Below are 12,357 nucleotides of genomic sequence, written 5' to 3'. Positions count from 1 at the left end.
AAATCATTCATATGGTGAACACCTGTAACCGACCTTAACAAGATGCATATAGAATATCCCCATCATTCCGGGACTCCCTTCGGACATGATAAATTCGAAGTACTAAAGCATCCGGTACTTTGGATGGGGCTTGTTGGGCCCAATAGATCTATCTTTAGGATTCGCGTCAATTAGGGTGTCTGTTACCTAATTCTTAGATTACCACACTAAAAAGGGGCATATTCGGTTTAATAATCCAGCCATAGAATGTAGTTTTATTTACTTGTGTCTATTTCGTAAAACAGTTATAAAAGCAGCGCATGTATTCTCAGTTCCAAAAATATATATTGCAAAAGCATTTAAAAAGAGAGTAATGAAACTCACCATACTGTATTTCGTAGTAAAAATACATATAACGTCATTGAACAAGTGTAAGGTTGACCTCGGATTCACGAACCTAAATTAATTATGTATATTTATATGTTGGTCAATATTCGTCTAACAATTTAGGTTAAGTCATAGTGTACCACAATCCTAATGCTCGAGTCTAGTATGCAAAAGTCGACAAAAGTCAATTTGACTTAAAATAATTTCCAAAATTTATACATGATTATTATATAGTTTAAATATCGTCGTTTTATATTTTTAAATATTTTTAAAAGATTTAATAAAGTAAATAATATAATTCATTTATTAATAAATAAAACTTTATATAAAAAAAATACTTTTATATATCTTAAGTAATAAAATTTATAAAGTTCATAAAAATATTATGATAGATCTTATTAAGGTAATTATATTATTTGTATTACGTATTTATTTGATAAAATAACATTGATAATAATAATAAGTAAAAGTTGTATTATTTTGTAATAATAATAATTATTATTCTATTAATAAAAATATCAATATTTATATTTACTCAAATTGATATTATAATAAAATGATAATTCTAATTATAATAACTTTAATATTTACGATACCTTTTAATATTAACTTTAAAATAATAATTTTATTTAAAATGATAATAATAATGATATTTTATAATAACAAAGACATTTCATTTAAAATGATAATTTTTGTTAAAATGATAGTTTCAATACTAACGATACATTTAATAATAGTAATGATAAAAATACTAAGAACGATAGTTTTATCTAATTCAATATCTTACAATATTTTAATTTTATCATGATACTCATACTCATTATTTCCTAATCGATTCATTTAATAGTTTTTTTTTTCATCTTTTATATCGCGTTCATTTTAATGATAATAATAGTAATCATAATAATTAAGTGTTACTTATATTAGTTTTAAATACTAATAATAATAAATATTATGATAATATTAATACTAATAACTATTTTAATGATAATAATAATAATACTATTTATAACTTTAACGATAATAACGATAGTAATAATAATAAAATAACAATTTATAATGATAATACATTTTATGGATAATGATAATAATAATAATGATAATAATAATCATAATAATAATAATTAGATAAAAACTAGAACGACGATAATAACGACGATAATAATTATCATTTTTAATAATAATACAAAAATTCAATTGACTATAACTTCAAATCCGTTCATCGAAACCATTCGATATCTAAATGAAAAGTTCTTAATTTTTCGCTAGCTTTCCAACGACATGCATATACCGCATATGTAACTAATTCAGGATTCAACATAACCTAACTAAAGGCAATATCAAAAGTACAAACATGCATAATCCTATATACTCGAGCACTAGTCAGGGATACACTATTGGTATGTAAAAGTTAAATTATGAGTACTCATGTATCAATATTGAGATTCGATATTGCAGGAAAGGTACGTAGACGGAACGGAGATGATAAACACTAGATTGACCTCACGAGCATACCCATGAACATTACCCATCACCTCCATAGCTATAACCATAATTTCCTTAACCCTATCCTACTCGAACACCAGTTTTGAAATTACTCGCTCATGACCTCGTCGTAGTATTTTATGTAATAATACTAATAATATCGCTCCTAATACTACTAATACTAATAATAATAAGATTAATAATCTTAATATTAATAATAATAATAATAATAATAATAATAATAATAATAATAATAATAATAATAATAATAACAATAATATAAATATATATATATATATATATATATATATATATATATATACTACGAGAGAGATAGATAGGATATATGAATGAAAACTGAAACTAGTCGTGCGTTTTATAGGACATCTCACCCAATCACACCCCATGCGATCGCATGGGGTTTGTGGATTAATGTCATGTGATCGCATGACTGATGTTGGCAGCTGGTATCCATCAAATTCCCTTGCCGACACTCGTAAATATTATTATATTTATAATATATTTAATTTATATAATTACTTATATATTATATTATATTTACGTTCATGATAAAAATGTAATTTTTACTCAAATGGCACGTACGTTGTCACTCGACTCATGTACCACTTTCGGTTTATCGAACGCACTTTTGTACGTTTAGAAAACTAGCTTTTTACGTTACGCGACGTGTACCCTTATCAATATATAGTCTTAAATCATTAACAAACAATATTACACAAAGTGTAACTTATGCATTTGAGTGTTGTGGTTATTTGCTTCTATAAATCAAAGTCTCGTTTGATTATTAAAATACGTTTAATAATATCGAAACGTTTTAAATTATACATTAACGCGTTTGCAAAATATATATATATTCTTACTTAAAATATAATTTTGTATATCTCATATATAATTGAAATATCTATCTAATTATATTTCAAAGTTCAAAACGTTTAAGTAACAGAAATATCATGTCATATCACGTTTTACGTTTTTGAAACAATATATATATATATATATATATATATATATATATATATATATATATATATATATATATATATATATATATATATATATATATATATATATATATATATATATATATATATATATATATATATATAATTTATAATACAAGCTTTAATTAGTTCCTTAAAACCTGTTAACAATTTATCTTATAAGACGTTTCACTAATAAAGTTCTTTAAAAATTGTTTTTGTACGTTTGAATCAATATTATATAAATATGAAAACTTTGTTTTCAAAACTAAGTATATTAAAGAATCATTTTGCTAAAAAGGTTATATTAGTAGAAGTTGTTATATCGTAAAACATTTTAGAGAAGTAAGATTAAATATACTTTTCATAGGTTTCAAGTTTTTAATGTTTGTTGGTGCAACGTGATATAAAGTCTAAAGGTTAGGTAAACGTATAAAATCATTTTAATGTAAAACGTTAATTTACTTAACTTGTCGATATCCATCTTCTAAGTTATCTATATTCTACAATCTTACTTCCACGTTAATTAATATATAAGTTTAATAGTTTATCTTATCAAAAGTCACGAGACAATTATTGTAAAACATAAATTGAAAAATCAAACGGGAATCTCCACTAACTCTTGTCTAGTTCCCGTTAATTGACACTTTTGTTCCTTCTAATAAATCACTTTACCAATTATTCCAAATAACTTAAAAAGAATAGATTTCTCAAATCATAGTGGACCTCTTAACAGAGACTCGTAATTATAATTCAATGTATCTAATAATTCAATCATTTGATATCATCTTTTAATTCCATTGATAACTATTAGAATATATTCTGAAACAAATAAGTTTATATAAAGTATTATACATCTAATACTTTGTTAATGTTTTCAAGTTATAATATATACACATATACATATATAATCATGTTTGTTCATATAATGGTTCATGAATCATTGGAATTTGGTCGTGGTTAAATGAGTGTATGAACACAGTTTAAAATTCTTGAGATTCAACTTACAAACTTTGCTTATCGTGTCGGGAATATATAAAGATTAAAGTTTAAATTTGGTCGAAAATTTCCGGGTTGTCACAGTACCTACCCGTTAAAGAAATTTCGTCCCGAAATTAGATTGGGATGGTCATGGCTGACAATAAGTATGTTTTCATGACGCATATAAGCTGAAGATTAGGGTTTTATCATCATTGAGTAATATGGATAATATGGATAAAACCATTTGATTTTTGTGAAGAGTACGAGTGAAGCTATTACCAAAAGAGTGAAAATGAGTAGGTATAGATTCGTCATATCTTTTGACATAGCTAGGATTGATTTCCAAGTTCAAGAGATTTGAAGAAAATCTTCGTATTAGGACTTGATTCTTCGATAATCAAGGGAATTAGGATCTGCTTTAAATGCGATCATCTGTTTTGATTTCTTTGTCGGATATTTTACTATAAATCCACCTCATTTGTTTCCTTTTAACTCACACCTTCCGTTATTTCTAACTCATATTTTTAAGCATTCATCAATATGCTCCATCCAGTTCTGCTTCTTGATATATTCCTAACCTTCATATCGATCATTCTTTTTTTTTTCATCTACCGCCGAAAGAATCTATTTACTTCTACTATACACTTGGTTTTATAATGTTTTTAGTTCTCCCGTGTCTTTATATTGCTATATGTATTGATATATACGGTTTATAATTTCTGGGTTGTTGTTGGGTTTTATATCTTCCCTTACATTTCGATGTTCCTGCTTCTGTCTTTTATAATCATTGTCATCCCCAGTTAATGCTTTCTTTTATTTGCTGCGATTTATACCTCAATTTCTGTTTCGGAATTTTGTCCTTTCGTTTCTTCTTCTTGCGATTAAGCACCGCTTGTAATGGTCCAGAATTCGCAGATATGAATTTCGGAATGAACATTGTTAATGTTCTAGGAAGGAAATTGTAATGGCACGATCTTGACTTGTCAAATTACCAGAATACCTCAGAAAAAGCCGAATCATCAAGAAATATTTTCTTGATATTTTAGAGGTTAAATAGAATACAAGAGTCGTATAACATGGCACATGATGATGTTATGATCTGTGAATCATCACATTCCATTTAGAAACTCAGCATGAATTACTGTAATATAATCACGTTGATCAAGTGTCATTATATTATACTAACTCATGCTTCAGCTCCCAATACTACTTCAAAAATATTCCTATTTTAAACTCGAATGTTTCAGAATTTAGAAACTAAAATAGTTTCTTTTATGATGCAATACAGATAGCGTGAAGAGGTAAATGATTTCAGATAAGAATGATTATGGAAATACCTTCAGAAATATGGAGGATATTTATAATGAAAGATAGATGATATCTTAGAATTTCTAATATCAGAGGATGATGAAGAATATTATCTGTAGGTGTTTAGTGTCAGGAGCAAGGTATTCGTTAATGATTTCAGCAAATACTGAATCATTTGGATTCTTTGAATGCAGGTTCAGTCTTTGTGATTTGTCCACAGCCTCCTTCATACTTTGCTCAATCCGTTTTCCAGTTCTAAAACTTCTCTTTTTCTGCGCTTTACCAGCACACTTATTCATTATCATCCAACATTTACTGTTAAAGTCGTTTATAGTTTTTGCTGCTTCATCAGCATTTTTTTTTTCCATTTTCGGAGAACCAATTCGTAGTTCGGAGTGTTTTTCAGAAACTTCACATTCAAATTAAGTCCAGAAGATAGACGTTATATATACACATATAACTGTTGGCGTAGACATGCTGCGAGATTTCAAAATACTGATTGCTAATTCCCGATGATTCGTATGGCAATTCTCGTTACAAGATGCGAATGAGTAAATGATGGGGTTTCGGTAATTATAATGATTCTTCGAAAGGTTAAAGATCAGTGAAGTTGTGATTAAGTTTATTGCTAATTTGGTGAAACATGAAAAGTTCTCCGGTAACAAAAGGGTAATCATATATCAAGATTATGATAAGGCTACTCCGAATGAAAAATCGAAGTTGTCTTGCTGGAGCTGTGATGAAATATCTCGTTCATATTGATTATAAACGTTCCATATTAATTGATTTCATCGCGAGGTTTTGACCTCTATATGAGATGTTTTTCAAAGACTGCATTCATTTTTAAAACAACCATAACCTTTATTTTATCGATAAAGGTTTAAAAAGCATTACGTAGATTATAAAATAATGATAATCTAAAATATACCGTTTACACACGACCATTACATAATGGTTTACAATAAGAATATATTACATCAAAAATAAGTTTCTTTAATACAGTTTTTACATAATATCATACAAGCATGGACTCCAAATCTTGTCCTTATTTTAGTATGCAACAGCGGAAGCTCTTAATAATCACCTGAGAATAAACATGCTTAAAACGTCAACAAAAATGTTGGTGAGTTATAGGTTTAACCTATATATTATCAAATCATAATAATAGACCATAAGATTTCATATTTCAATACATCCCATACATAGAGATAAAAATCATTCATACGGTGAACACCTGGTAACCGACATTAACAAGATGCATATAGAATATCCACATCATTCCGGGACACCCATCGGACATGATAAAATCGAAGTACTAAAGCATTCCAAATTCCAGAATGGGGCTTGTTGGGCCCAATAGATCTATCTTGAGGATTCGCGTCAATTTGGGGGTCTGTTCCCAAATTCTTAGGCTACCAAGCTAAAAAGGGGCATATTCGGCTTCGATCATTCACCCATATAAAGTAATTTCATTTACTTGTGTCTATTTCGTAAAATATTTATAAAATTGCATGTATTCTCATCCCAAAATATTAGATTTTAAAAGTGGGACTATAACTCACTTTCACAGATTTTTTTACTTCGTCGGGAAGTAAGACTTGGCCACTGGTCGATTCACGAACCTATAACAAATATGTACATATATATCAAAGTATGTTCAAAATATATTTACAACATTTTTAATACGTTTTAATATTTTAAGTTTATTAAGTCAGCTATCCTCGTTAGTAACCTACAACTAGTTGTCCATAGTTAGATGTACAGAAAAATAAATTGATATATATTATCTTGACCCAATCCACGACCCAGTGTATACACGTCTTAGGCTAGATCACAACTCAAAGTATATATATTTTTGGAATCAACCTCAACCCTGTATAGCTAACTCCAACATTACTGCATATAGAGTGTCTATAGTTGTTCCAAATAATATATATAGATGGGTCGATATGATATGTCAAAATATTTACATACGTGTCTATGGTATCCCAAGATTACATAATATATTAGAATATATGTATTATACAATATAAGTTAGCTAGGATATGATTAATATAGATTTGTTACCAATTTCCACGTAGCTACAACAAGTAAAAATATCCAATCTTGTTTTACCCATAACTTCTTCCTTTTAAATCCGTTTTGAGTGAATCCAATTGCTATGGTTTTATATTGAACTTAAGTTTATGAATCTATACAGAAAAAGTATAAGTTTATAGTCGGAAATACAGGTTATAAGTTGTTTTTGTAAAGGTAGTCATTTCAGTCGAAAGAACGGCGTCTAGATGACCATTTTGGAAAACATACTTCCACTTTGAGTTTGTAAGACCCCAATATTTATGGCACGCAGAGTTTTAAATGATGTACGTATAGTGATTGAAGCTTAGTGTAAAAGTTAAAAGGTCAGAATCTGCCGAGATATGGGTGCGCGTCGCGCACCATAAGGTGTGCGCGCCGCGCACATGCCCAGCAACAGAATTCTGCCTTTTTCTATTTTAAGGTTAATGAGGGGATTTTTGGTCTTTTCACTTGAGGCCGGATCTCAGGCCTTATTAGCTGGTTTGGATCCACTTTTGGATCATTTTCACATCCATTCATCACTCTCAAGTATCTTAGAGAGAGAGGGAGAATTCTAGTGAGAGAATTGGGGTTTTGGAGAGGAAGGAGCTTGAATGGATCAAAGTCTCGGGTTTTAAAGTTGTTCACCTCGTTCCTAGCTTTGTTTTGGTTGTTGTGGTAAGTTCTAACTCCGAATTTCATTGTTTGATTTTGATATTCAAGTTAGGGTTTGAACTTAAATTGTTGATAAACCCATTTAAACTCATGAAGTGAGTTTAGTGTTACTTGTAATCGGGTTTATTGTTATTGTTGGTGGATTTTGGGTTGGTGAACAAATTGGTTATGATTAGGACTTGTAATTGGGTTTAATCACTAGGTTTAGTGATTATGGAAGTATTGGAACCCTTTTTGTGTGTTTGAAAGACTAATTTTGGAGTTGAGTCAAAATTAGGGTTTTTGAGTGATTTTGAGATTGATAAGTGTTTAACACTTAAGATTTGGGTTCATTGGCATATTAGAACCATGTTCACTTGTGATTAGTGATTATTGGTTAGTTTGGACGCGTTTTGTGTTTGTTAGTGCAATTGGTCGAATTTGCACTAAGTGTCGAATTGAGTTGGTTGTAAATCCACTCTAAGTGTGTTGTTGTAATTGTGATAATGGAATAGGTACTTTCCATTGATGAGTTTCAGATTACTTGGAAGCATTCATCAATTCGACAAGGTGAGTGTTAATATCCTATGTGCATATGTATGTGTAGGATGGGTGCTGGTCGGGTGAAGTGGTTCTCGGTTATAGAGCTCACTTCACATATAGGTGGATTTTTATGGACTTGTAATAGGTCCAATTGGCACGGTTGTGCATTTTGGTTGACCACCGTTGGCGAGTTGCACACTTGTGTGTACGATATCACATGGATTGTGATTTGGAGTTATAACCCCGACGGCGTGGGTTATGGTGTGGGAAATGAATATCGATTTGCTCGTATGCATAATATTTTGGGTAGTGAATCTCGGGTAGTGCGGATTCATGATGACTCGGGTTATTTGGTCATCTTGTTGATGAGGTAGTGGATCTCGGGTTGTGCGAATTCACTAAGGCTCGGGTAGTTTGGCCACCCTCGGTTGTTGAATTGGTGAAGAAGTGAATATCGGGTTGTGCGAATTCACTAAGGCTCGGGTTGTTCGACCAATCTTCATTGTGGTATTTGGTTCTCGGTATTGGGTTAAGGGGTTAACCTTGGGCGTTTATATATAAATTGTTATATATATTGATGTATTGTTGTGATGTAGCTGTAAAGACCCGTCCTTATCCCCCTGGACGAAGTCATCAACATTTGGTCCCATTGCGATGATCGACTCCAAGTAATGTCCTTAAAATGAGAAAATGCACAGCGGAAGACTTAATTCGTACCTGAGAATAAACATGCTTAAAAGTGTCAACCAAAAGGTTGGTGAGTTCATAGGTTTATCATAATAATCATTTTAATATGTTAATAGACCACAAGATTTCATAATCATAAACATAATACACTCGCAAGTGTATGTAAAGCATTCTAAGTGGTTGAGCACTTGGTAACCATACTTAACATTTAATCAACGTCGCATATTCCCTTTATTATGAAATCTCACTACACTGTACCAAGAGTAGTCACCGAAACGAAGTACTGTGCAACCGTTGAATACTGGTCGTCCAGTCCGGTTGGGGTTGTCAGGCCCGATAGATCTATCAACAGGATTCGCGTTTACAATACCACATGTAAATAGTAGTTACCAAGCTACAGGGAAGTATGCCAGTGGTACAACTCAACGTAGAATATATTTTTAAGTACTTGTATCTATTTTGTAAACATTTATAAAAGCAGCGCATGTATTCTCAGCCCAAAAATATATATTGCAAATGCAATTAAAAAGGGAGCAAATGAAACTCACATATTGTATTTTGCAGTAAAAATACATATAACGGCATTGAACAAGTATAGGGTTGACCTCGGATTCACGAACCTATATCATTTATATATATATATTAACACATATAATTGTAATCGAACGAATTTACATATTAATAGTGATATAATTGTTATCTTAATTAAGTGTTTCATTAAAACCCTAATAAGTTACATTTATTAATATTTATTATATAGTTATGTTATATGTAGTAAATATATCTTTATATAACTAATAGTTATTTGACAAAATAATATTGATAATAATAATAAAAGTTTTTTTTATTTTACAATAATAATAATAATAGTTATTATGATAATAATATTGATAATATGAAAATAATAATATTAATTTCAAAATAATAATATTGATAGTAATAATAATAATTTTGATAAATATGATAATCTTTCTAATAATGATAATAATAATAGTAATGATGATACTTTTAATATAAATGATACTTTTTTAATAAAAATGATACTAATAATAATATTTATGATATTTTTAATAATAATTTTAATAATACTAATAATAATAATAATAATATTGATAATGATAATAATACTAATTTTGATAAAGAGATAATCTTAAAAAAAATATATAATAATACTTGTTAATAAAAAAAAATGATAGTTTTTAATAATAATAATAATAATAATAATAATAATAATGTTAATAATAATAATAATAATAATAATAATAATACTAATAATAATTATTATTATTATAAAACTACCTTAAAAGCTTTTCTAAAAAGAAATGGCAAAGCCCGGGCTCGAACTCTCAACCTCTCGCTTAACGTACAACATCCATAACCATTACTCCATCCGTGTTTTCCTGTTTTAACTCCCGAACTAAATCTATATAACCCGTCTTTTACAATCATCATCATAATACCATCAATCATCACGTCAACTTCTTGGCCCATCAAAGAAAATCGGATCTCGGCCCAAAGTAATAAAATCAACTAAATCCTAACTTAAATCAATATCAATTGGGTTTTGAATTCCAACATAGCCTGATCACGATTTAATTTAAATGTCCCAGTTATAATACAACCTAGTTCTCGATATCAGTCTATATTATATATTATTTTGTTTTTTTTCTTTTCTTTTTAACAGGTGAACCCACGAAACAGTAGCCGCAATATAAGTCGATGGTTTGGTATTGTCGATCTTCATGTAGCAACGGTTGTAAACCTTGATAATGGGTTTTGTAGTCGTTAGTCAACAGAAACAGAAAGGAAGATGTCGAGCAGCAGCAAATAATTGGTTTCATTTGAGTTGTGTTTGATAACAATAAACAAGTCGTAGTTGTTTGAAGGGTGATGATGTTCACTCGAAGCCGGAATCAGAAGTAACGGTGGTGGTTAAGGTGATGAGTGTTGAATGATGATGGTTCGAAGTGGTGGTGGTTGTTTAGGACGGTGAAGTGCGAGCAAAACAGAAATAGGCTATAACGGTAACATAGCAATAACAGTAATTAACGATGGTTGTGTTTCTTGGATTAAGATGAAACAGAAAACAGTCTCGGCTTTAGGTGGTGTGACGGTTTTTCAAACATCAATATTACCACGATAAGTAGCAACTGCAGCGAGTAATTGCAATAGCCTGTGGTGTTGGTTATGGTGCGTTTATGATAGCAATATGAGAGAGAGATAGAGAGAGAGTGAAAAACGATGGAGGTGGTTGCAGTGGTTTGTGGTAGCCGGTGGTTGTCAAGTGGTGGGAGGCGGTTTGTTAATGGTGTTTAATGGTGGAAACGATTTAGAGTGATGATACTAGGTTTTTGCTCGTCGGACAGAGAACGAAAGGAAGAAGAAAAGAGAGAAATAAGATGTTGCCGGTAGTAGCCGGAAGTTATGGTTGGTGGTTGTAAGGGTTTCGATGGTGGGTGACTTAAGAAGATGGGTATTTGAAGGTGGAGAGTGTTAGTGTGTGTATGTGAGTGTCTGCATATATATATATATATATATATATATATATATATATATATATATATATATATATATATATATATATATATATATATATATATATGTACATATATTATAGATTTAGGATTATAATATATAATATAATATTAATTAATAATAGCAATCAAATAATTCATGTGTTAAAGAAACGTGTGAAGCTATAATTAAGATTTTGAATTTATGTGCCGACGATTTAGATATTTTCAATTCGCGGAGTGTTATATCGTGCCCATTGCTAAACAGTTGTCGTATAAAAGTGTTCTTAAAAATCCCAAATTTTTAGATTAAGCATATTAAATTATTTCACTCATTACCTGTTTGAAACTTGATCAAAAAGGTGCGTCTATTATTTATTTTTAATTCCAAATAATCTGTACGGAGTGTTAAAATTCAACTCATCAAAGTAAAAATATTTTTAATAACTATAAACTTTACATAACTTAATTATAGATCAATATTTAATTCCAACTTCTCATAAGTTTGAGTCTTAAACTTGTTTAATATCGCTCATAAAAATTTACCTGTCATTCGAGCTCGATCTCAACTAAAAATTTAATATTTTTAAAATTAATAAAATAGATTCTAAATATGTTTTTAATAAAGCTAAAATTGATATAGCCTATTTTCGGACCATCGTTTATTCTAAAATCACATAAGTTTATTTTTAACTTGTTTAATACCGATGGGATGATAACTGAGTGTCCTTGTAGTTTACTAAATAAATTCGAAACCTCAT

Source organism: Rutidosis leptorrhynchoides, chromosome 2, assembly GCF_046630445.1.
Source record: "Rutidosis leptorrhynchoides isolate AG116_Rl617_1_P2 chromosome 2, CSIRO_AGI_Rlap_v1, whole genome shotgun sequence".
Lineage (NCBI taxonomy): Eukaryota > Viridiplantae > Streptophyta > Magnoliopsida > Asterales > Asteraceae > Rutidosis > Rutidosis leptorrhynchoides.
The sequence above is the reverse complement of the archived record's forward strand: the minus strand, read 5'-3'. Positions refer to the sequence as shown.